Source organism: Trachurus japonicus, chromosome 11, assembly GCF_045865225.1.
Source record: "Trachurus japonicus isolate A0001 chromosome 11, Traja_1.0".
NCBI classification, from domain to species: domain Eukaryota; kingdom Metazoa; phylum Chordata; class Actinopteri; order Carangiformes; family Carangidae; genus Trachurus; species Trachurus japonicus.
In genome coordinates, this window is record NC_140917.1 from 9,968,284 (window position 1) to 9,992,698 (window position 24,415).

Genomic DNA, 24,415 nt, shown 5'->3' on the forward strand with positions numbered 1-24,415 from the left:
CCTTTTATCGTGGATATATAGGGTTCCAGTTGAAATATGAGCCGTGTGCACTGCACTGAGCTGAACCAATCAATCTTTATTTTTTTATAACACCTTTCACACAGAGTGGTGCTTTACACGTGACCGACAACCAGATATTAATACAGTCCAGAGATAATTATGATTATTAAAAACCAATGAACATAAGAAATCAAATTAAAAATGTAATATTTTAATATAACAACCAAAACCTTTTACATTTTTTACAGTATCTTGTATAAAATGCCTTAAAACTAACATTTCAACAGTGTTATGTTCAAATTAATGGTGACGGCTTAAAAATAGGTGGTGGTAAATATTATAATTACACACACAGGGTGATTAGAGGCTTGTTTCCTGACATCTTGTTGTCAACAGACACAGTAATGAGCAAAAAAAAAATCCCTAAAAAATAAACACATGATAAACATAAAGAAAGCAGAGGGAGTTCCTGCTGCAGCTCTGGCCTCCTCCTGTAGGTGTCGCTCTCTGTCACCTTTTCTCATGAGTGTTGTGTTTCTACACTCATTGCATCTGATCAGCTACAACAAGCCCATTTATCAAAAATACATGAGCCTGATGAAATGCACACAGCAATCTCAGGAACGGGGGGGTGAGTGGGTGGTGGGTGGGAGAGGGTTTGAGGGGGGAAAAAAACACAACAACTTCAACTTCCCCATTCCCACACTTCTTCTTCCAAATCAAAACCAGTTCAGGGTTTTTCTTGAGACTGGACCCGAGCCGCTCTCACTTGGGTGTGAACTGAAGATGATGATGATGTTGATGATGATAATGGTGATGCTGCACCAGAGCAGGTCAGCTCCAGGATCAAACAGGTGTTAAAAAAAAGAAAATCATATACTTGCATCTTCACATTAAGGAATTTTTATTTACATCTTCAAATGGACAATTTTTTATTTTTATTTTTTACTTTAACATGAATGAATCACAGTTAGATATTGTGAAAAATTATGATAAATATGTATATTAAAAAGTGAATATACATCAAAGTGAAAGTATGTGCCTTCAGGGATGAATAAAAGTAGCACTATCTTTACTATAAAGTGTTTACAAACTCATCATGGAGCGCAGTAAGTTTCTCCATGTATGTATATGGGGAGGGAGAGGAGGGGGGCTTCACCGTGATGTTTTGGGAACAGACGCCCATGCTGCTGGAAGCCGTCGAACAGGCAGACCGGTGCAGATCAGGGCTGCAGCAGCAGCAGGAGCAGGGAGACAGGGGGGTGCATGGCTGCAACATGCCTGCGCCTTTCCACCGCAACCCGAGCCGAGCCGTGCCGTGCCGTGCCAGCAGCAGCGTCCTCCAGCTTCCGCCACAATCAAACTTTCTCTGTACATTTTCACGTCACCTGGACGCGAGACTATAAATTTGGCATCCTATGCAAATATATGCTGACGTAAAAGATCATGTGGTTTTTGTCGTCGATCCCCCCTATGAGCAACGAGGAGGCTTTTTTTTTTTTCTCCTCTCTACTGTTGTCTTTAGGTTAGCTATGCTACAACAATCTTTACTGTACCCAGCGCTAGCTATATGCGCCCCGCACCGCACCACTCTGGATATCTGGGAATAAAAAATTCAACTTCCAGCTTGTCGCACCCTGCAGCCGGAGACTACACACAGGTAGGACACGAGGGAAACTTCTCGTTTTTTTTTTTTTAAACTCCTGGAGAGAATTTTTTTTTTTTTTTTTAAACCAAAGTGACCGCAAAAGTGAAGTTATTAAAGCAGGGGTTGGTTGCAGCCAGACTAGCCGCCTGCCTGGCTGCCTCTGCCTGGCTGTCTGTCTCTCTCTGCCCAGGCTGCTGCTGCTGCTGCTGCTGCTGCTAGCGACCGACCGACCGACCGTCCGTCTGTCCGTCTGTCCCTCCATCACAGCCTCAGAGTGGGGGGATCACCTTGCTACCTACCACTACCACCTCCACGGCAGCAGCCAAACTAGAATTAAAAACTGAAAGACAGATACATACCTGGCTGCTGCTGCTGCTGCTGTCAGGGACAACTTTAGTTGCTGGTCTCGGGTTTATATTTTGAGGATAGTTGTCAGACAAGTGAATGTCATCCGGTTTTTTTTTTTTTTGGCCAACTTTTGCCGTCCGTCCCCCCTCCTGCTGCTGCTCCCTGCTCCTCCACCACCACCACCACCACCACCCCCGCGGTGAAAGTGCACATAATAATAAATATATTAGCCAGCGGAGCTAGCCGTTAGTTAGCCAGTTAGGTTAGCCCCCCCCTTTTTTGTGCTAATGATAATGACGGACAACCCGGTGAAGCTAAGTGCTGCTTTAGCTTTTAGCCTTCACCCGCTAACTTACACAGCAAAGCAGCAGCGAAACGTGGCTGCCGTCTGTGGATGTTATGCTTTCATGTCGGGGGGAAATGCATTTGTTTTGGCTGGGTCCCTCTCTCGCTTCTTCTGCTACCCGTCTTCTCCCACTCCCCCCTCTCCTTAACTACCACCTCCACCTCCCTCTTCTTAGCGTTTACTCCGCCGACCCAAGTAGAAAATAATCCCGGTGTCTCTTTTTCGTGACACGCGAGTGACAGTTGGGGTTTGTAGTGTTGTGTTCAAGTGTTGTTGTTGCTGCTGCCGCTGCTGCTGCCCGCTGTACGTTAGGTTCAAACGGGGCTAGCAGCTAGCAGACAGCCAGTCTGGCTGGTTGGGTCATCTGAGGTGAAGCCGCCGCCGCCGTCAGCGAGCTGTATGGAAACACAGTGGCTGCTGACGGCGGACTGTTTTGTTTTTTTGTGTGTTTTGTTTTAAATATCTGTATAAAACAGATTTTTTAACAGAAACGAACCGTCAGTTTTTAACGGAGGGTTTTGAATTTTTAACGGTTCTGTGCTTTTTCGAACGAGCGTTCTTTAACGGTAGAATAGAATGTCTGTTTTGAACGGACACGGACCGTTGGTGTGTATGTTACTGTACTACTGTACGGTGGGAGAAACCAACTGCATTTAGTCTGATATTAAACTGTTTTTCTCCGTCGAAACCAACCGCTCATTTCTGATTTTAACGTATTTACGGACACATTTAAGTTTGTTAAATCGTGTTATTTAACTGGTTAAACGTTTTGTCGCTGGTTTATGGCTCAGAGAAAGAGGGAGAGAGAGAGAGGGACTGGTTGCCTGTTTGTGGTGAACAGACGCTGACTTCATGCCAGTTAATGGTAGACTGGGTTTCTACTGGTTTTGTACTGGTTTTTACCGAAAACAGGCTGCCAGTTCAGTGTGGATGGTATTGTGACTGTGGATGTGTGTTGTAAAGTGCTTTATGAAGAAAACAGCCTGTTTGGGTTGTACATTTGACTTGTTTGTAATGGATTTATATGGCAACACACTTTTATATACATTCAGACTAAATCAGTTTTTTAATTTTTCTCATTTTCTCTTGATAAGTTGATATTTTATCATCTGGTTTCAACTGCTTCATATAGAAACAAGACTGTTGGACAAACTGGTTTATAGCTGGTGTGTTGTTGACCCACATTGTGCACAAGGAAACGTGTGTTTACTTGTATATTGCACACCAGTATGGCACATATATTTATATATACATATAACGCAGTATCTGCTCCTATCTCATGATTCTTCTCATTATCAAACTTTTCCTCTTCTCTCTCCGAAGTTCACCCAGTTCAGGCTCAGTTATGTTCACCGACCCAATTTTCTATCCAAATCTTGTTACATAAAAACATGAATAATTAGGTGTGCCTCGCGAGCCGGTTTGGGCCATATGCAGTGACGTGGCTTTTTGCGAATGAAAGAAAGAAAAGAAAATAGAAATAAAAATAAAAGAGCCACGACGACCTGTGACCTCCCTTTAGGCAGTGAAAATATTTTCAACAAAGAGATCCCGGCTCTTGTCCTCGCGTGACTCCCCTCCTCCCCTCACCCCCTCCCTCTCCCTTGAAGTTTGAGACAGAGTCTGAAGGACGTGCAGGAGGAAGATTTCTGTCAGGCTTAGACGAACAGGTGTGTAAACTGGATTTGGGCAGGTTTTTTACCCCACACCACATCCCTGACAGTGTGACTGAAGTGTGTCTTGGCTCTGGGAAATCATCGGAGAGGCTCGGATTTGGCGGCAGCTCCTCCTCCTCCTCCTCCTCCTCCTTCTCCCCCTCCTTCTCCTCCTCTTCCTCCTTCCTCCATACTGCCCGGTGACAGTTAACATCCACCTCCTCCCAGCCGCCACCACCACCACCACCGCCGCTGCTGCTGCACTGTATGGCTCTTGTTCAAAGTGTGTCAGATTTTTTAATATTATCTCCCTCTCGCCTGTTCTGGTTCATAATCACATTTCCGTTTCCATTGACCGACTTTTTTTTTGTCTCATATTTTGCTGCTATTGTATTGCCGCCGTGTCAGGCTTTTTAATCCTATGATATGGATGCAGGGATCAGTCAGTCATGCTGCCAGTCTCCAAATCAGAGCGCGCTCACTCGCTCGCTCGCTTGCTCTCTGGCTGCTATTTATTTGTCACGAACGCCAACAACACACACACACACACACACAGAGACAGACAGACACGCTCACACACACTGAGCTCTCGTGCGCTTTCCCTTCCTCGCTTGGAGACTTCTGCACACACACACACACATTCTCTCGCTTTTCCTCTTCCTGTTCTGACACGCTGCTATTTCTTTGACACACATTTTGCCGGCTCCTAGGGAAATGCAGCTGTGATTTGCTGTTGCCACCTGACCTGTCACCCCAATCCACAACCACCCCCCCGCCCCTACCCCTCACCCCACCCCTCACTCACTTACTCACTCACAAACACACACTCCAGCAGCGGTTGTAAGCTTTTATTTCTCCGTTTAGTCTCTTCACATAATTGTTTTTTTCTGCCAAAAGCTGCGATTTGACGCCTGTTTTTCTTTATTATTCAGCGGCGGTTGAATCGGACCCCATCCTGGGTTTGCGTTGCCCTCTGTGGCACTCGGACCGGGGTGTTTATGACGGCTATATGAGCCTGAAATGAGCACTCACACTTACACACACACACACACACACACATACACAGATGCGTGCACACACTTTGCAACAGCTAACATCACACACACTCTTTGTTGCTCTATCAAACCGCTATTTATTTCACACACATGCAGAAAGCATGCATGACAGCTGCGTCTTGCACACGCACACACACACACACACACACACACACACACACACACACACACACACACATAGTACACGCACACACATTCAGGCTCATTTTTCCATGAACTCTTTTTCTGCTTTTATTTCACACGCACACACACACTCACACATGTATTTCCAGTCGCTTTATGAAATAGTGAGAGGCTGCGTGTGTGGGGGTGTGTGTGTGTGTGTTTGGGAAAGAGAGTGCGAGCGTGCCAGGTTGTGTGCGAGTGCGAGTGAGTGAAGTGGCAGTGATTTCATATGTGTGTGTGTGTGTGTGAGTCACTGGAGAGCACGGGCTGGTCAGAAACGCTCAAATGTGTGTGACTGTGTGTGTGTGTGTGTGTGAGTGTGTCATAATGTCCACCCTCCCTCGCTGCTGGAGCACTTCATTGGGAAACTCAACACACACTCACTCACACAGACACACACATGCACACACACACACACTCACTCACACGCACTTGCTGTATTGCATCTGCACGGCTGCTGTTGGACTGAACCCACCTTCCACGTCGACTGGAAGGGTTCGAGAGGTTTTTTTTGGGAGGGTGGGGGGTTCGAAGTCCAATTCAGTTCCTTTTATTTAATAACTAGGGACAATGTACATTGATAAACATGTTAGATAAAATGTAAATGCACTCAATTCTAGCGAAAAAGCTCATTTCCATTGACAGTCCCCCTATACTGAAATAGAAACAAAACACAAGTATAAGTAGGCTATAGTATTTAAAAACATGGCGCAGGTATACCTTTTTTTTAAAATAAAAAAGAAGAAAAAACAAAGAAAGTAATACAATCATAATACATAGCCTAGGTAAAAACTGTACAATACAATTGTGGTTCACAGTAGGCACAGGTGGTGGGTGGTGGGGGTTAAAGTGCTAGAGTTGGGTAATAAAGTGCTAGAGTTAGGAATTTAAAGTGCTAGATTTCTAGAAGTCTGCGTGAACGTGAGCGAGCGCCACAGATCTCAGTTCGACTGTCTACATTTAACTCCCGACTCCTCCACACATTGTGAACGCGCTCTTATTTTGGCGGCCGCTCAGCTTCGAGTCACCCATGTTCTCCGTGTTCTCGATTTCCTCGGCGCCGACTTTGACGTCGTCCATCTGACAGATTTCATCGGTTGATCTTTGCTTTCGCTCGTATGCAAATCTGCTGAGATGAATATGCTTCAGATTTTTTTTTTTTTACTTTTTTTTTCTCCTTCATATTTTCTGCCATGTTAACATCCTGCACCAGCGGAGAAGCTCTCATTACACACTGTGAAATCAATTTTTTAAAAGTTATGTGCAAATAATCCACACCAATATTTGTTCCTGCTGTAAAAGGCTTTTCCCCATGTATGGTAATTTTCCTTCTTGGACCCACTATTCCTAAACATTAATCCTCCTCTAAACTCTCTGTTGCTTGTTTCTGATTTAACCGTCTCTTTTCCTGTTGCTCTTTTGTATTTTACTTCTTCTTTCCCAAAACTGGCAACACCAAACTGCTGGACGTCCAAACCATCACACTACAGCTCATTTTTTTCGTGTTTTACATCTAATAAATCTTCCATGGAGATCAGAGTAGATGTTGGACAAAGTAGCTCTAAGGTGATTGAAATCTGTATTATCATAAATCTTTTAATCTGTGTATAGTCCAGGATCTGTATGAGGATTGTTTTGATCAATTAGCCATTATCAGGCATTTCATGCATTCCAGGCGAGCGAGAAATAATCCGATTGTTATTTGTGTAAGTTGACAGACAGGAAGTTGCTCAGCTGTGTCCGCCTCATCTACACTTGTTGGCATTTTTGTTACTGCTTTCTTGGCCTCTGCACAGGAAGATGATCTCGTTCTTAATCTCAAAGCTCTGATTACTTGGTGTTTTTCCAAGTGGGTAAAAAGCCGTCAGCGAGCACAATAAAATGACTAAAAACATGTGCGTTTGTGCCTCTGAGGGCTGGAGCTTGTAGCATGACTCAGCTCTAAGTCACTGACAGTAGTATTGATTAGTCAAACCACAACCGCCGCTGCTGCTGCTGTTGTTGCTGCTGCTGCTGCAGAGGATCCACGTTTGATATGTGAATTTGAAACTTTAATTTAATCAGAGCACATCTGTATTGGTTATTAAGAGACGGATGTTAATTGCACAGCATCCATATTTGATGTGGCTTTGATTTGATTGCTTCTGTTGTATCAATCATTAATCAATCTGACCCTGTTTGTGTGTACAGGAGATATCACCTGAATTGATCCCGCTGGAAAATATTGATTATATTAGTGTAGAAAAAAGTAAAGGTCCCATATTTTATTTGAATTGTTGATTCAGAAGAGGAGATAGTTGTGGTTTTAAGAACCAAAAACTATTTCAATGTAGTTTTACATCCTTTTTTGGGCTTCTTCCTGGCAGCAACAGGTAGATTAGCCAGTCAGAGGAGAGGTTGTGAGCCTCTTTTCTGATTGGCTGATGATTTTTGAGTGATCAATTACAGATATACTATTTATACAGGCATAGTTCAGGTAAAAACTTCTAAAGACCACATTTTTCAAGGTTGAATGGTGGATCCAGGTGGGCAGGGACTGGTTTGTTGTGACATCACAAAGTTACAGAAGTCCCGATGGCTCGTTTTAAGACAGTTTTTGAACACATGCTGAGTGCCTTTGGTGCATGGGTTGCACACTTATACTTTCACAATGTAAATATAGAACCTAGACGTGCTTTATAATAAAACAAAATCGGACACGGACATCTCACTTTGCACAATGCAGGCCCTTTAAATCAACAGAAATATTACCAGTAATAATGATGGAGTTTGAGAGTACTGTGGTCTGAGTGCTGCTTCAGCGGCTTTTCCACACTGCCAAGAATAACTGGGGGAAACACTGAATACTTGTAATTGTTTGAAATTTTTGGCAGGAGGAGGCCAAATTTTAGGATATTGAATACTGGCACAAAAAAGCAGAGTCAGTCCAAAAATATCAGCGTCGACTTCTTCGAAAACCTGCGTGGGTCAAAGCAGAAAACAGAGGAGATCATTTCACACTCGAGTTTTACTGTACATGTGAATGACACGTTCCTAAAAATACAATCTGTGCAGCGACGAAAATCAAACTTAAATGCAGTGACAGAAGGAATAAAATACAGGAGAGATGCAAATGAGTTATTTTTGCAGATGAGATAAAACAAGCAGAGTTGTAGCGCGCTTGTCAGCGGAGCGCTGCGTAAAGTAATTAATATTAATGTAACATGCAAATAAAACAGTAAGACTTTGCTCGTGTTGTCTGCAGGAAGAGTGGTATAGAAAGCTGATCTTAATCCAGCTCTGCAGGGAGCCGTGTGCCTGGTAAACAAACCAACAGTAAACACGTCGTCCTCCAAATGATGAAGTGTCTGTCTGAACCAATCACTGACAGACATGTCGCCTTGTTTTTTTTTGGGGTGGTGGGGTTGGGGGGGTTGGAGGTGGAGGGAGCGGGGACTGTAGTTTCCCTGCCGCGGCAATCAGTTTAACATTGATCTGTAGTCGAGTCCCCGCCCATCGCTTCATCAGGCTGAAACGCCACAGAGATGTAGGAACAAGACAGGCCCATTCAAGAAGGGCAGGAACAATCTGATGAAAACTGGGCAAACAATTAAAGGGAGAGTTCAAAATTTACCAAAATTGCAGTAGTTTTGTTACCTTTAATTGTCGGTGCAAGCTATTTTTAGAACGGCGGAGCAGAGCCGCGAGCTGCTCAATGCTACGCTACGGAGGCTAATGGGATTTCTTGGTTTCCCTCAACAAACTCATCAAATACACAATCCAACAACTCCAAAACACTCTCATGGACAAATTGTGACCTGCACATTCACCACGCTATGAGATAATAGCTCAGCTCGGCGGTTCTGAAACTAGCTGCAAATAAAGGTAATGAACCTACTGCTATGACTACAGTATAGGGATTATGGCAATGGGCCAATTTGTCAAAATGTTGAACTATCCCTTTAATGCTGAAAATAAAAGATAAAAGAAATAATTGAAATTCAAACAAATTCAGAGAATAGAAAGTTTGAGGTGTTTTTAAAAATTGGGAGCTACTACTCACAGTAAAGACTTCGGTCTATATTGCTTTATCAGTGACTTGATTGATGAGGAACTTATTTGTTTCAGTCCTATACCTGCTAGCATTAGCTCTGTAGCGGGCTGGAAAATGAAAAATTAACCTTTTCATTGATCTTTTGAAAGCCCAAAAATCACAATTCACACAAAAAAAATCTACATTTTACAGTGATATGTTCTACATTATCACAATATCTTTGAGGAGTGATGCACTTTTGCTAAATAACACCCGTGTTTTACAGTTTAGCTCCATAAATAACCGATGTTCATGGTGCTACGGCGGACGGTGCAAACATCATTATTCAGCTCTGGACTTTGTGGGAGAGAGAATCAGGCACGGGACCAGTTTATGTTTTTACAGGGGTCAGGGATGTAACGGTGCACGCTGGATCAAACGTGCAGGTTTCAAACTAAAGGAAGATCATTCCCAAAACACTGCAGGTCTCTTTTTTGGACGAATAAAATTATCATCTGAAGTTCCTTCTTCAAACATTTGCAGGCCTCACTCTGTGAAAAGTGTGTCATTTTGTCATAATTTACTCTGAGCATTGCTTAAAAAAAACAGTAAAAACACACACTAAGAAAAAAAAAAGTCTGCAAATTTGCTTCTGTTTTATGCCATCAATCATCTAGTGAAAGTAGGTGTCAGGTTTTTTTTCTTTTTTCGGGGCGTCTCATATTTAGAGCGAAACACTTCAAAAAAACAGATGCTGTGTTTGTTATCACTGCTTATATTATTTAGATTTGCTTTTTTCTTAAATCTGCGAGAAGTCATTTTTATTCATGAAGAGAGAAAAGAATGCTTATTTTCTCATTAAAGCCTGCAGTGTGTGTTTCTCAATTACTCAACACATGAGCGACCAGCGGCACTGATGGGGTCATCAGGTAAAAAACGGGAGATTAGCTTCCCCTCCTGAACTGTGATTTGCTGAAGAACCCCCTCCTTCTCACGTCTGGATCGTTAATTTGAACCTTGATTCAAACCCTCATTTATCCAGAGAAAGCTCACTGAGCACCTCCTCCAACCCCCCCTTTTCATCAGCGTCCTCATTGATATTCATATGTTTTCTCATGTTCACATCTGGGGGCTGCATGGTAACGCCACAGGCCCGACTCTGACGCTGCCTTGCTCAGGAGAACTTCAGCAGATCAGATCTCCACATGTTCCCACTGAAGCACAGAGGCTGTTGCTCTACATCTGCCTCTGTTCATGTAATCAGGTGAACACAAAGGCAAGAAAATCAAATACATTTCAACTTTAATCATGTAGTAATGGAAATCTTCCAGTTTTTTCATCCCCGATTTTTAGACCGATACTATAACTTATGTATCGGTCAATACTGCGTATGCTGTGTAAACATGTAGCCTAACAGCTGTGTGAATGTTATATGATTGTTGTCATTAGCTGCAACAAAGAAGCGATAAGAAAACACATAAACTCAATTACAAACAAGGTTTTCCAACAAAGCAATACAGTATTTGGCAAATGTGAGGTGGAAACACTTTTTTCACATTTAGGTCACATGACATCCAAAACCAAAAACATTGCCGTTGTTTTCGTCGCCTTTCATCAAACACTACGACAGCTGTTGCGATAGATGTGAAAGTCCCAATCTTCGCCAAGTTTGATGAGAGTGATACAACAGGAGGAGAAGACAGCTTTTTTCCTCATGAAACAGAACATATGCAGTTGTTTTTTGGTGACTTTTCTAAGCTGCAAAGGTCGATTGATCGATTGATTGGCTGGCCGATTGATTGAAAGTGTCCTGCACCTAATAGTACCCTGTTCATATCGGCATATAAGAGAGTATTCAACAACAATAATCAGGATGGCCGCAGAGAAACTCATAAAAGTTTAACACAACTCAGAGCATTCACTTTCCTTCACAAATTGGACATAACATTCTCTGTTTTAATTGTCTTCCTTGTTGCTCAAGCAAAAAATCTTAAAGACTCGACTCAACACATCACCAGAATAAATCCAGGTTCTTAAACTCAATTCCCTTAAACAGATGGTTTTTTACAAATCGCTGTCCAACGGACAATGAAACATAAAATGAAATTCATCCTCGACGACACCAAGGTCACATAAAACACAAAGGCTCTGCTCTTCTGGAAGTCTTTATATCAATTGCCAGTGGTTAAGTACCAGTTCACACGGGAACCTTTTTTACTCTCTTTAAATTTAGTCTCACATACGGCTGGTGTAAGATGTAATAACCTCCTTTAATACCCACACATAATTCCTAAGTTCAGTCTCACTCCAAACCTCTTCTGTCCTCTCTTTGCAAAGGAAGCTGGTGTTTGTCATTGTATTATAGAAATGTTTTATACTTCCAGTTTCTCTAATGCAGTAATTTGCTTCTTCTTTTTGCTTTAGATTGTAACAATTGATATAAAACCATGTTTGGGGCTGTAAGAGTTAATTTCTTCAGCAAATAGCTAGTTTGGATTTTGAAAAAAAAAAAAATTTAATTTCAATTTTAATTTCACTCTGCGGTCTAGAAAATGTTAAAGTGAATGAATGTTGTTGTTATCATTGGCAGAGGACAAGGCTGTGTCCTATTGAGTCTGACCTCCAGCCAAAAGAAAAAAAGAAAAAAAACCCAAGTACTCATTTTATAATTAAATGCCATTCAGATATCCCGTTTTCAAATCCTTAAATCTTAATTCAACAAATATTTGGTCCTTTTTTGACTTGAGCAACAACCAAATCCGCTGTGCTCCACAGTACATTGACTATATCATGGTGAATAAACGACCTGTGGATTTTATTCATCGTTTGGTTGATTTATTTGCAGTTTGTTGAGTCTCGGCTGTCGGGTCGGAGCAGGGCGGCTGGTTGTAGTTTATATTTCTCAGGTGAGTTAAATAAAAATTAACCCCGGATGATAATAATGATGATAATAACAATAAATCACCCCGAAATGCAGCTGATGGATTAAATTCTGCTCTTCCTGTAATTTGCGCCGCGACTGCAGAGCAAAACCTGCACACAGTCCTCACTGTTTGGAGTCTAATGTGAAAGCTATTACTGTAATAACATTATAATTACATATCATTACTCAACTAACCTTAATAGATTAAATAACACGATACAGTGTGAACCAGAACATCTGGAGCAGCTGTTCATTGTATGACGCAGAGTAAAGCAGGTGGACAGATTGTTTGGTTTTTTTTTTGTTTTATTTATCAACTCCGCCTCTTCAGTCTTCATCAGACCTGCAGGAGAAAAAGACACAAAAATGATGTTTACTCTAATTGAGAATAGATATTTTATCATTATTATTATTTATTTACAAAAGGAATCATAATTTGTATTTTCATTTTGATCTGAATGAATCAGCGACATCCTGCTGCTGCTCTTTAAATTCAGGAATCTGGAGCTTGCAGACTCTGTCACACACACACACACACACACACACACACACACACACACACACACACACACACACACACACACATGTGCAAACACACACACACACATGTGCAAACACACACACACACACACTCAGTATAAATAGGCAGCGATAGTTTTGGCTGCAGCACGCGAACATTAAAAAGGTTACGGTTCTGTTTCTGCTCGTGCAGCATTGTGGTTCCTGCCGTGTTCAGGTGGGACACATGGGAGGAAGCAAGCACGCAGCGGTTCCTCTGGTGGAGAGCAGGAAATCCCACAATGCATTGCAAAAATAAAACAAAAACAAGATCCCTTAAACTTGAATGATAGCGGTAGTGAAGTCTCTCGTCCTCGAGGAAAACTTGGTTTGCAACTTGAGAGCTACCTCCGTGATGTCACAACAGGTGCATCGTATCAGTGGTTGAATGGCGTCCAGGGTGGTTTCTTATGTTTTTGGCTCACCTCACTCATCAAATGTGGCCTCTGCTGTGTCTTATGGCCTCACCGCCATTTCCACTGATGCTTCATCTCATGTTAAATAAAAAATGTAATAATTAGCTCTCACATTAGCAGAAGCACTTCACTCCAGTTCAGTCAGCTGAGACCTGAAGTGAAACCAGAACTTGAAGGATCTGATCCATAAGTAAGAAAACCACAATCAAAAGAAAATGACAGTCAGTTTAAAATTATACATTGTACATCAATTTGATCAGATGCATTTTTACAAAAACAATACATAACATGGTACTAATTTTAGTTTTACTCAAATGTGTTAGTGGAAATAAAGAGCTAGAGTCATCCTATAACGGTCCAAGCATGCTGCATGGCTGGCTGGTTAGCCAATGCTGATGTGATTTACTCATTGACACCGAAATTTGGTAACAAATGACGGGTGGTTTAGTGTTAATTAAAGCAGTTAAGTTGGAAAGCCAGCTGTTGTCAGAGCTCAGGTCAACATCAGGTCAAAGCGGTGAGAACTTCAACCAGAGATAAAAAAAGGGAAATTTCAGTAATCATGTTGAATTTCCCTAAAATCACTAATCAATCAATCAATCAATCAATCAATCAATCAATCAATCAATCAATCAATCAATCAATCAATCAATCAATCAATCAATCAATCAATCAATCAATCAATCAATCAATCAATCAATCAATATGGAAAGTAGCCTAAATTCCAGGAGCAGAAACATTTTCTGAGAAAGACAAATTTCTGAGGTTTGAGAAGCTGAAGAGATGCCAGAACTCGAGCTTGGTTTTAAACTCGATGAAAGCCCAAGTTCTTATCCTGGTGATGGACATCTGAATCACCACTCCTCTGGTGTGGTGTTGTGTTCTCTGATTGGAGAAAACCATCGACCAATCAAAGCTTTTGTAGGCGGGATTAAAAAACAACTGAAAGTGGACGAAGTGGACAAAGCTTCAAAGGCTAAAACAACTCTTGATTAACACAACTCTTTCACTTTTGTATTGACTGAAAATGAAACATCCATCGGTCATATGGATGCAATCAGTCAAAATAAGTTCTACATAACCAAAAATCCCTGATACCATTCAAATTGAAACCATGGCTGGTTATCAGTTTACATCACAGGTTATTTCCGCGTGAAATGACTGTGTCCGTCCTGTGCTTTATTTAGAAACCTCTTGGTTACAGATGCTGTGTGAGGACACATGTATATATTTAGTCACCTCACCTCCTACATCTGGTTCTAAAAGAGTCATCAGAGCAGACATTACTCACTCTGTCCCTTCACTCCTGACAAAGCCCGGCTCCTACCGAGGCCACCATCGCACCGAACGTGATACTCCCTGACGGAGGCTTATTCATCTCGAATGAAAGAATCTGTTTCAGAAGCGGGCAGAGGAGATGTTACCCTACTTACCAAACCCCTCCTGTCCTACCTTTTTGGAAGGGAAGCTTTCGTGAAGACTAAAATAATATCAGGGGAATCAAAAGTTGGGATGAAAACTTGATGCTGCAGCTCCACAATCGATCAAACAACCCAATCAGTCTCATGTGAGCAGATCTGAGCTGCAGGATCCCTGATTAAGCCCCAGTCCATCAGCATTGAGGGATTAAAGGTGACTGTGCTGTGATCACAGGTTTGAATCTCTGAGGTAGGAAATGAATGTGTTGTTACTGCGAAGGTATGGTACTAAACAAAGACCTGTTATTTGTGCCTGGGAAGAAAATGGTACAGAGTCGGTGCATATGGTACAGAGTCAGAAATGAAAAATCAAACAGAAATCATCAAGACTTTATCATACTGTCAAAGTTTCCCTGAGCAAACTGTTGAATTCGGAGATACTGTTGACATTTTGACATTCATAGTTATTTTGATATCATTATTTAGTTGTCGACTCGCCCAGCATTTCCTAGTTTCGGTTTCCCGGATGCTGCCCGGCGGGTCATGGGAATAACGCCGCCGGATCGCTAGTTGGCATCGTTTATGGTCGGAACTGAGACGATATCTGATAGTCTTCGAACCTCCGACTTTCATTCTTGATTAATGAAAACATTCTTGGCAAATGTTTTCGCTTTCGTCCGTCTTGCGCCGGTCCAGGAATTTCACCGTGCGCGCGGAAGCTCATGGCAAATGTAGCGTGAAAACACTTCGCTTTCCAAAACTCCTCGTAGTCCCTTTAAACGACATCATCAAAAACACAAGCAACAATGGGCCTCATTCACGAACCGTTCTTAAGAACAAATTTGTTCTTAAGTCCTACTTACGAAGTTTTTACGAAGATTGTGGCATTCATGAATGTTTTCTTATCCAGAATTTGTTCTTAACTAGGAACAAAATCTACGAACAGTCAGGAGTATACTTACGCACTTAAGGTGCTGAGACTTCTGCAAAAATAACCGATTATAGCGTTTTCTTTTGTTCTGCAGTTGTATGACATTATATGATTTGAATAAGAATTATTTTCTTATCTTTTATGATGTTTTTAATAATCATATATATTAATAATAATAATTGACAAATCATTGCAGTTACTTAAAAAACATTATAGACACTTAATTCATATCATATCTTTTTTTTGGGGGGGGGGCATACAGCTGCCGATATAATTTTTTTTTTTTTTCCTAATTGCGGGCTGCAACAGTGCACTTACTGTAAGTGTTCACACTATACACAAAACTGTTTTTTTTTTATGTGATAATATGATGATATTTATGATGGCACCCGTGAGAGTGTGGTCTCTCTGATAACAACCCGAAGAGCTGCATCCACTGCTGACGCTACTAAATATAGCCTAAATATAAAAATATAAACTAAATATAAGCCTTTTGTTTGTTTCTTTGTTTCATTCCTGCCGCAGTAGCGCCACTTCACTACTTAAGTTCTTTTTACGTGTGGAGTCTGGTGCTCCCGCCCAGATTTTCATTTGAGCATTTCAACTTTCTTTCTCACTTCACCTTCTCTGCTCAGTGCCTGTGGTCTCTGTTTGCACACGGCCCTGCAGTCTCATGCCCTTTTACGGGCATTGATGGGGCCGTTACCTATGCTAATCCTATGTTAATTAGACTCACCTGGCACACGCCCTCAACTTACGAGGAGATGGCATTCATCAAGTAGGAACACAGCTGCGAACAATTCTGAGGCTTACGAACGCGTTGATGAATCTGACGTAGGGTTTTCTTAAGGAACTTCTTAAGAACAACTTAAGAAAGAATCTAAGAAGGTTCTTAAGAAGATATTGGTGAATGAGGCCCATTGAACTCGCCAGTCTCAGTTTTTGCGCTTTCACTCATTCATTTGAAATCACCAAGCTGTAGCACCATCAACCATAGGGGGAAGGAGGAAATGAACCGTAGAGCCGTAGAGAACCAACAGGTTTTTGCACCAAGTTTATTTCTGCTGTAAAGTTGGACCTTCCGACTCTAGTGGCCATTATAGGAATCTTGCATCTTGTTTGAATGTACTGATGGAAATCCAGATGTTATTGAATTAACATGTCGACCAACAAAAGCAGTCAGTGTTGAAACCTACCATCTCTGCCTTAAATCTTTTTTGCTCTTGAACAGAAACAGCCACACATTCAAAAGCTCATCCTCAAAAATTGGGGGGAAATTCCCAAAAAATTCCCACCAGAGAAGAGTAAAGCCAAGTTTTTACATATTTCACAAGTCGTTTCCTCAACCCAGACGAAAAGCTCACTGAGGTTGTAGCTGGTACTTCACTGTGCAGCGAAGCGAGTGTTGAGTCCGTTATTAAGGTTAGAGGAGAACCTGAGGATTATGGATGTGTGTTGTTTAACAAGCTGCTGCCTCTCAGAGCTTCACCTGCATCTATCTTTGATGAAAAATATGTTTTCAGCGACTCTTTGCATGTAGCCAGGATTCTCAAATTCAAAACAGGAACAGGAGCAGCCTGAGTATCTCTTTTTTTATTATTTTTTTTATTTTGGGTTTCCACCCTGCAGAGCTGTGCTGTATGCAGGTCAGTGTACTGCAGGTATTTGTCATAGTGACCTCTTTCTCCGTCTGCAGAGCCCCTGTTACAGAAATCAGAACAGACAGACTCTGGGTGTGTGTAGAGAGCCGAGCCCCCGCTGTTTGCTGCCTAACATCCACATTAATATTTCACACTGAGTTTGTGCACGTTCAGAGTTGTGCAAGTCTGGATAAAGAGCCATTAATACACAAATCTTTCTCACGTTACTACAGAGTTCTATCAGTCAGAGGAAGTGCACGCTTTTCAAAATAAGTGCAAGCAGGAATGTTTCTTTTTTTTTGTTTTTTTGGCCACATTTTTCTTTTCTTAGATTGTGTAAATCTCAACAACAACAAAAAAAAAGACGCCCTAAAACTTAATTGCCCGAAAAACCATTTTACTGCCTTGCGTGCCGGCTTTTGAAGTGTGTTTTAATTTTTTTTTTTTTTTTCTTACAGAGATTCGTAATATACACAGTGGAGATGGAACAGGAAAAGTTTAGCTTCAAAGACCTTGAACACAAGGGTATTTTTAACCACTTTTTGTGCCTTACAGGCTGTTTCGCTGTTATTTTTTTGTACTATTTCTGCTTCATTAGACAGTGTCTATACAGTGGAAAGGTTAGTGGAAGGATGGGAGAGGAAGCAAAATGTAAACTTGGAACAAAAACTGGTCCAACACAAACATGATGGTATTTCTACCTTTTGTGCCTTTTGTTCCTGGTGTGTGTTGGTGTGTGTGTGGTGTTGTCAGGCAGCACACGGGAGGCATAAACTTTGGCAAAGAAGCAGCCAAACTTGGGCTTGTTAGTCTCCTCCTTTACTTTTTAATGTGGTAGAAAATTCCACGTTTTGGTAAAGTGTAGACGAGGCGTAAACCTCGGGAGCTATTTTTAGGCGTTGGCGGCACAGGACTTGCGCCATCGTGCCATTTCTCTGCCTGACTCATCACCACGACAGGAAATGAACTTCTGTCTTTTCTCCACCGGTTACAGCAGCAGATGGTTTTCCAAATTCACCGCCACTCCTTGCTCTTTTACTAGCCACATTTATTATATTTAAATCTCTTTTTTCAATATCCCAAGAGTACACAGACACACCACCTCTGAGTGGTTGGTTGGTTTGGAGCCAACAGGATTGGCTCACAGGGAATAACCAGGAGCGTCTTGTGAGGCGGAGGAGCATGGCAGGCAGACGTTACCGAACTCAGCCGGTGGCGACATCACATCCTGCTGAACAGAAATAAATAATTTGCATTGAAAACCAAATGACTGAGAGCACTTCCAGTTACTGTTTAGCTGCACCACTGCACGTTCAGTAAATCCAGATGAGGTAATTAAAGCCGGGGGGGTGGTGGGTTGGGGACATGGCACTAAATGCACCGCATGACGGACACGAGTCGCACAACGCCACACAAAGTCATCGATCAAAAAAAACCAAAATGTAGGTCAACGGGCGAATCAAAAGGGTTCACCACCCGGCTCGTCTGCAGAGTGAGTCGCATCTATTGATTGGTCTGTGGACACAGATTTGTGGAACAAGCTCTAGTTGTGTCTCCCGTTGTCTGGATTTCCTGTCATATATTAGATTATTAGAAAGTATATTATTTTGTGTTCTATTTACAACCTGTCATGGCAGCGTTATTCCAAAAAATGTTGGTACAAAAGCTCTTGTTGCATTTCTTGGCAGAAGAAAGATTGTTATTCTTGTGTTGGGTATGTTATTGCAATGCTTTGTTGCTCTATTTAACCTTTGGCATAGTAAACCCTCCATCGCTGTAAATCATGTGACAGAACATAATATGGAGATGGATGAATATAATTAGAACTACGTCACTTAATCAATTGGTCAACTGGCCTTAGAATAAACATTGATAGTTGTGTTTGCACTATTCCTAAATCACCTTGATCCTCCTGTGCTATTTCTTCTTACTTATCAGCTGATCGATAATCACTTGTGCCTTAATATTTGTGACAAGTTAAAATAATCGGCTGTTAAAATCGGCCGTGCTCGTTTATCGATCGGTGTTATTGAGCTCACAGTTAAAAATTAAATGGGTGTCGGAGCAGCAGAGGCCGATGAAGGTCTGACCGCGGCGCGGACCGACAGTCAGTCTGTGACCAGCTTATAAAACTTTCTTCATCATCCCTCCTCCTCCTCCTCCTCCTCCTCCTGTCTCCTCAAAACTGAAATGACCTTCCCTCTCCAGTCAGAACAAGCACAGTCACTCTGCTCTGAGTGTCGGAGGCTGAAAACTCATCTGTTCAAGAAGGACCTCACATCCTCCTCCTCACTCGTCCTCCTTTCTCCGGTTTCTTCCTCTCCTCCGTCCTGCTGTAAAAAATAAAAACCCTCCTCCTCTCCTCAGCTCTGCGGCTTCTCGCCTCCCATCTTGTTTCTCGCTTTCATTAATCAGCCATATTGTGACCTTGACCTCCGACCCCTTACACTTGCGCGGCTGGTTGATTAGGAGCTGGTCTGGATTGAACATCTTGTGCAGGACGACTGGCTGTGCTGGCTTTAAATGATTCTTTGTTCCGTCTTGATTTTAATGAGACGAGTCGGGCGAATAAATTATCTTTTAGGAAGAACTATATGAAAAGTGTCTTCATGTTGTAACTGAGAATAATATTTCAGGGTCAGTGTAATAACCAAGTCTAAAAACGACCCATAATGAGTTTAACTTTGGGGTGAAAAAAACAAAACAAAGAAGAAATTATATCGATATTGTACCTGAGACTATTTTATGTTGACTAATCTTTGCTCTAACTGATCTACGAGTGAAATAAATGAGTTAAAAATTTTTTTTTTTATCTGCTGTCCCTGGAGCTGCTCAAGGACAATGTTGTGTCATTCAGGTTTCAATAAAGCCCAAGTCCAAGCGATTTAAAGTCGATTTAAAATCAGAGTCACGTTGTCATTTTCAAGTCAGATGATGTCGTCAGGCCGGAGTGGATGTATTTAATGTCGCCTTTTATAAGTAATTTGACCATCCTCTGTTTGAAGGCCAAAAATACATCACATCTGATGCTGCAGAGAAACTGTGAAACTGTGTAAACGTTGGATTATTGGTTTGGAAAGTTACTGAAATCTGAACTGAAAAGGATTGGTGAGACATTTGACCAGCCAGAAGGATTGTGTTATCTCCCAGCATCACATAGCAGCTATATTTTACATTGATCAAAGGGGTAGTTAAACATTTTAGCAAATTGACCCACTGCCATAATCCCTATAGTTTTAGCAGTAGGTTTGTTACCTTTAATTGTAGGTGCAAGCTATTTTTAGAACGGCGGAGCAGAGCCGCGAGCTGCTCAGAGCTGTGCTACGGAGGCTAATGGGATTTCTTGGTTTCCCTCATCAAACTCATCAAATACACAATCCAACAACTCCAAAACGCTCTGGTGGACAAGTTGTGACCTGCACATTCACCACGCTATGAGATAATAACGGAGCGTTACCAGATGGAGTTGTTTTCGAGGTAAATACAGAGACTGCTTGCCGAAAAACTGCCCCCGACAGGAAGGCACATCAGCGGTTTTGCATGAATTTACCTCTAAAACAACTCTGTTTCGTAACGTTCTGTTATTATCTCATAGCGTGGTGAATGTGCAGGTCACAACTTGTCCAGAGTTTGATGAGGGAAACCACGAAATCCCATGAGCCTCCGTAGTGTAGCTCTGAGCAGCTCGCGGCTCTGCTCTGCAGTTATAAAAATAGCTTGCACCGACAATTAAAGGTAACAAACCTCTTCCTAAAACTATAGGGATTATGGGTATGGGCCAATTTGCCAAAATATTGAACTATCACTTTAAGTTACCTAAGAGACAACACAAATGATGGCTTCTGAGTTCATCAGGTGTCCAAAACACGGTTAACAGAAACACTGGTTCTGCTTCCTGTTTCTGGACGACGCTCCGCTGTTCTGCCAAAGCGCCCTGCGTGGACAGTGGACACCCCCCCACCACCACCACCGCAGCGGCAGACTGCCCATGCATTAGCCCTACAGCTTATCCCTCTGAGGTCCGGGGTGGGGTGGGGTGGTGAAATCCCAGCTGTCTTTGGTGTGGTGCACCCTGGACCGGTTTCCAAAACCTGGGGGTGTACGGGACTGAACGGCATCTTAATGGCCTCCACTTGCGTCTTTGCAGATTGAGTTCATGTGAATGGACTTGACACCTGTTGTCCTGCAGCTTTCACATTTGCTCGATCTGGTCCCCTGGGTCTTGAAAAGTCTTTGCAAGTTTTGGGGGACGTTGGGAAGTTAAAGCAGAAGTAAGCAGAATTTTTGTGTTAATATAAGTCTTAAATATTTATATCTTCCGACAGCAATCACTTCTATAGAGTGTTTGGTCCGAAACACGGGTCTGTCAGTCACTCTGCTCTGCTGTAAGCCGAGGAGAAAACTTTTCTTGTATACTTCCTTGTATCCTACAACCTTTATTGAATGAGGAGAGAGAACGGCATGAAGGGCTGTGTGTGCAGCCAAGGGATGCGCGTGAATGTGGTGACGTAGGGATGAGGACCAATAGATCCATGACGAGGGCGGGGGCTGCTAACTCAATCGGCTGACAAGAAGTTACCCAAAACGACCGGATCGCTTACTTCTGCTTTAAACCCAGGAATTCACTGCTTTCTAAGAGACAAGATGAAGACGATTGACGTTTGAGTATTTAATGTTGGTGTGTGTGTTGGTGTGTGTGTGTGAGATAGAGAGAGAGAGGAACTGAAGCGTCCTCTGCCTTCTGGTTTGTCTACACTGGTATTAGTTCAGTGCCCGGGCACCTTTCCCTGTGGTTTTCAGACATGCATGTTTGTGCCATTGCTGCCCCCCTCCCCTCCCCTCCACTCCACCCACCCACCCACACACCCACCCTCCGACTCCTCCAATCCTCCTTCTTAGTTTCCCACAGTTCCCTGCTTCACCTATTGAACCCAGCCACCAGCCCAGGAATGGAGCAGGGGGAACGGCAGGAATGTGGCTCCCAGTTCCAAGCCAAAAGCACAAAACAAGGAAGACAGAACTCAAAACGCCCCGCCTCCTGGGAGCCGGGGCCGCGTTCTCATTGGCCCGTCGCTGTAGGCTGACCACAGATCCTCTGTTCCCAATTGGCTGCTTTTCTATCTTCACTCCCTGCTGCTCTCCGGCCTATCAGAGCCCACTCATGCTGTTAAAGTATGTGTGTGTGTGTCTGTGTGTGTGTGTGTGTGTGTGTGTGTGTGTGTGTGTGTCATCACTCTGATCCTTACCGACAGCACCGTCTTGAGTCTTGCCTGGTTTCACCAACAACATGTAGGATAATTGTTCTGCAGCTCAGGACGTTGCTCTGTATTAGCGCTCGGTAGCTTCTCTGTGCTCATATTAAAGCTGTTGCATACACACACACACAGAGAGAGAGACACACACACGTTAGCGATGCTGCCTTCAAGCTATTATGGAAAAAGCAGCGTTAAAGTATATGAGGCAGCAAATACGGTTATCATGACGCCTCCCGTTCTGCCGCTCTGTGCAGCGCAGCGTCGGAAAAACCAGGTCGAATATACGGCTATAGGCCAAGTTTCTACACAGCTATTATTAGACTGCACTTCATCCTACAGGGGAGAATGATAAAGATAAGTCAGGTCAGTCGGCTGTGTCATCTGGGACGCTGGCTGACTTTTTTTAATGTCACAATGCAGAGGCTCTTAACAGGGTTTACAACGAGAGGAGACGCAGAGAAATTCGACAACAACAGGAGGAGCAGCGTTGATAAGAAGGAGGTCAAAGGTCGCAGAGAAAAGGCCCCAGCAGCAGGTGTGAAATTCAGAAAATGGTGTCGTGGTGTTTCGTCTTTCTCTTATTTCACTGCATGAAAACAGAATCCCCGAAGTTTCATAGAGGATTTAAAGGCTGGACAGAAGCTCTGTAATGAAAACCATGTGGAGAAACGACACATGGAGGGTAAAGTGTAGTGAATAATAATGATATACGTATATTCTCCCACATGATATATCGTCTGCACTTCACGCCATGTTAACTTGCATAAATCTTTATAATCCTTTATGATGGCGCCGAGAGTTTCAGTGGAGTTGCATCATTTTACAAAACTCCGTCACACACTGTATCTCATAGAAAACACTAAGCTAAAAAAAATTAAACTGTTAAGACTTTGTTTTATATCATCCACCGTGTGTGTGGATGGGTAATCAATCATAGAATACATAAAAAAGTACTACATGACATAAAATATCTACATAGTAAAATGAAGTAAAGATATCTCTCTCTATACCACCTGTAACTGTGGCCCAGCGATAAACATGTAATTTAAACGTTCCTTAAATCAACACAAACTGTACATAAATCTTTATAAAAGAAACTGTTATAAACCAATTCCTGTATCGTGATTTCATAATACTATGATAGCATATAGTTTTATTGATATACTAATATTGATTTCATCATGTTATCCAGCTCTGAATTGATTTGAATTTTGAAGGTTATATATGTAACACTGAGAAAGTTCACGTGACGTTCCCCCTGGTGGCCACTAAGTGAACTGCAGGCAGATTCCCGTTGATTATAAACTACTTTTCGAGACTGTAAACTTAATTGGACTGCAACATTGATAAGATATATGTCATATGTTACTATTATTGTCCTTTTTTTAAGTAGAGTGTAATATTGTATAGAATATAAGCTGGTTAGCTAGAGCAACATAGGCGAGTGGTGTTGACCTACCTGTTACGGTGCGTTCACGCCGGGCGCGAGTAAAATATTCGCCTCGCTCTACTCGCTCGAGTTTGCCTGCTGGAATATTTGTTTTTACTTGTGGCATTCGTGCAAATATTTCGCTTGAGTTCAATATTTTGAACTCTAGCGAACGGGCGAATTTCGCGCTTTCGCTTCATTCGCGTCGTGCCATTCGCGCCCCCGGCACAAATTTGTGTCCATTTGCGTCTGTACATTGACTTTGTATGTAATCTTATCGCGCAAAAAATTTGCCTCGTGCACGGTGTGAACACGCCGTTAGGCTAAATCTGGCGTTGGCTAGCTCCTCAGTCTAAGGCGTATTTTATCCTCTTGTTTTAATTTGAAGTGACCTGAATTGGAACAATGATATATGTGTTTACAATTAAGAAAAAAAGTTGGTTGAATCATATCTTATGAAGTAGATATAATTATGCGTAGAAAAATAGGGTTTTGCGAAATTGGTGACAAGGCTTTAGATTAATTGAGGGTGTGTAGTAAGCAAACTTGGCTGTGGAAGTTGTATTATTATTATTTTTTCCTTTACAGGTATTTAACTTTCAAGCCATTGTGTTAC

General features: G+C 42.2%; 1 protein-coding gene across 2 annotated transcripts in view; it reads left to right on the forward strand.

Moving 5' to 3' along the window:
* Positions 1 to 986: 986 nt before the first annotated feature.
* LOC146978224 (zinc fingers and homeoboxes protein 2-like) overlaps positions 987 to 24,415 on the forward strand; it is a 143,229-nt gene continuing 119,800 nt past the window's right edge. The window contains exon 1 of one of the 2 annotated variants that reach the window (XM_085790918.1): positions 987 to 1,660. The gene's annotated coding sequence lies outside the window, so the exon portion shown is untranslated. The remainder of the gene's footprint in view (positions 1,661 to 24,415) is intronic. The other variant, XM_085790917.1, reaches the window with a different exon arrangement.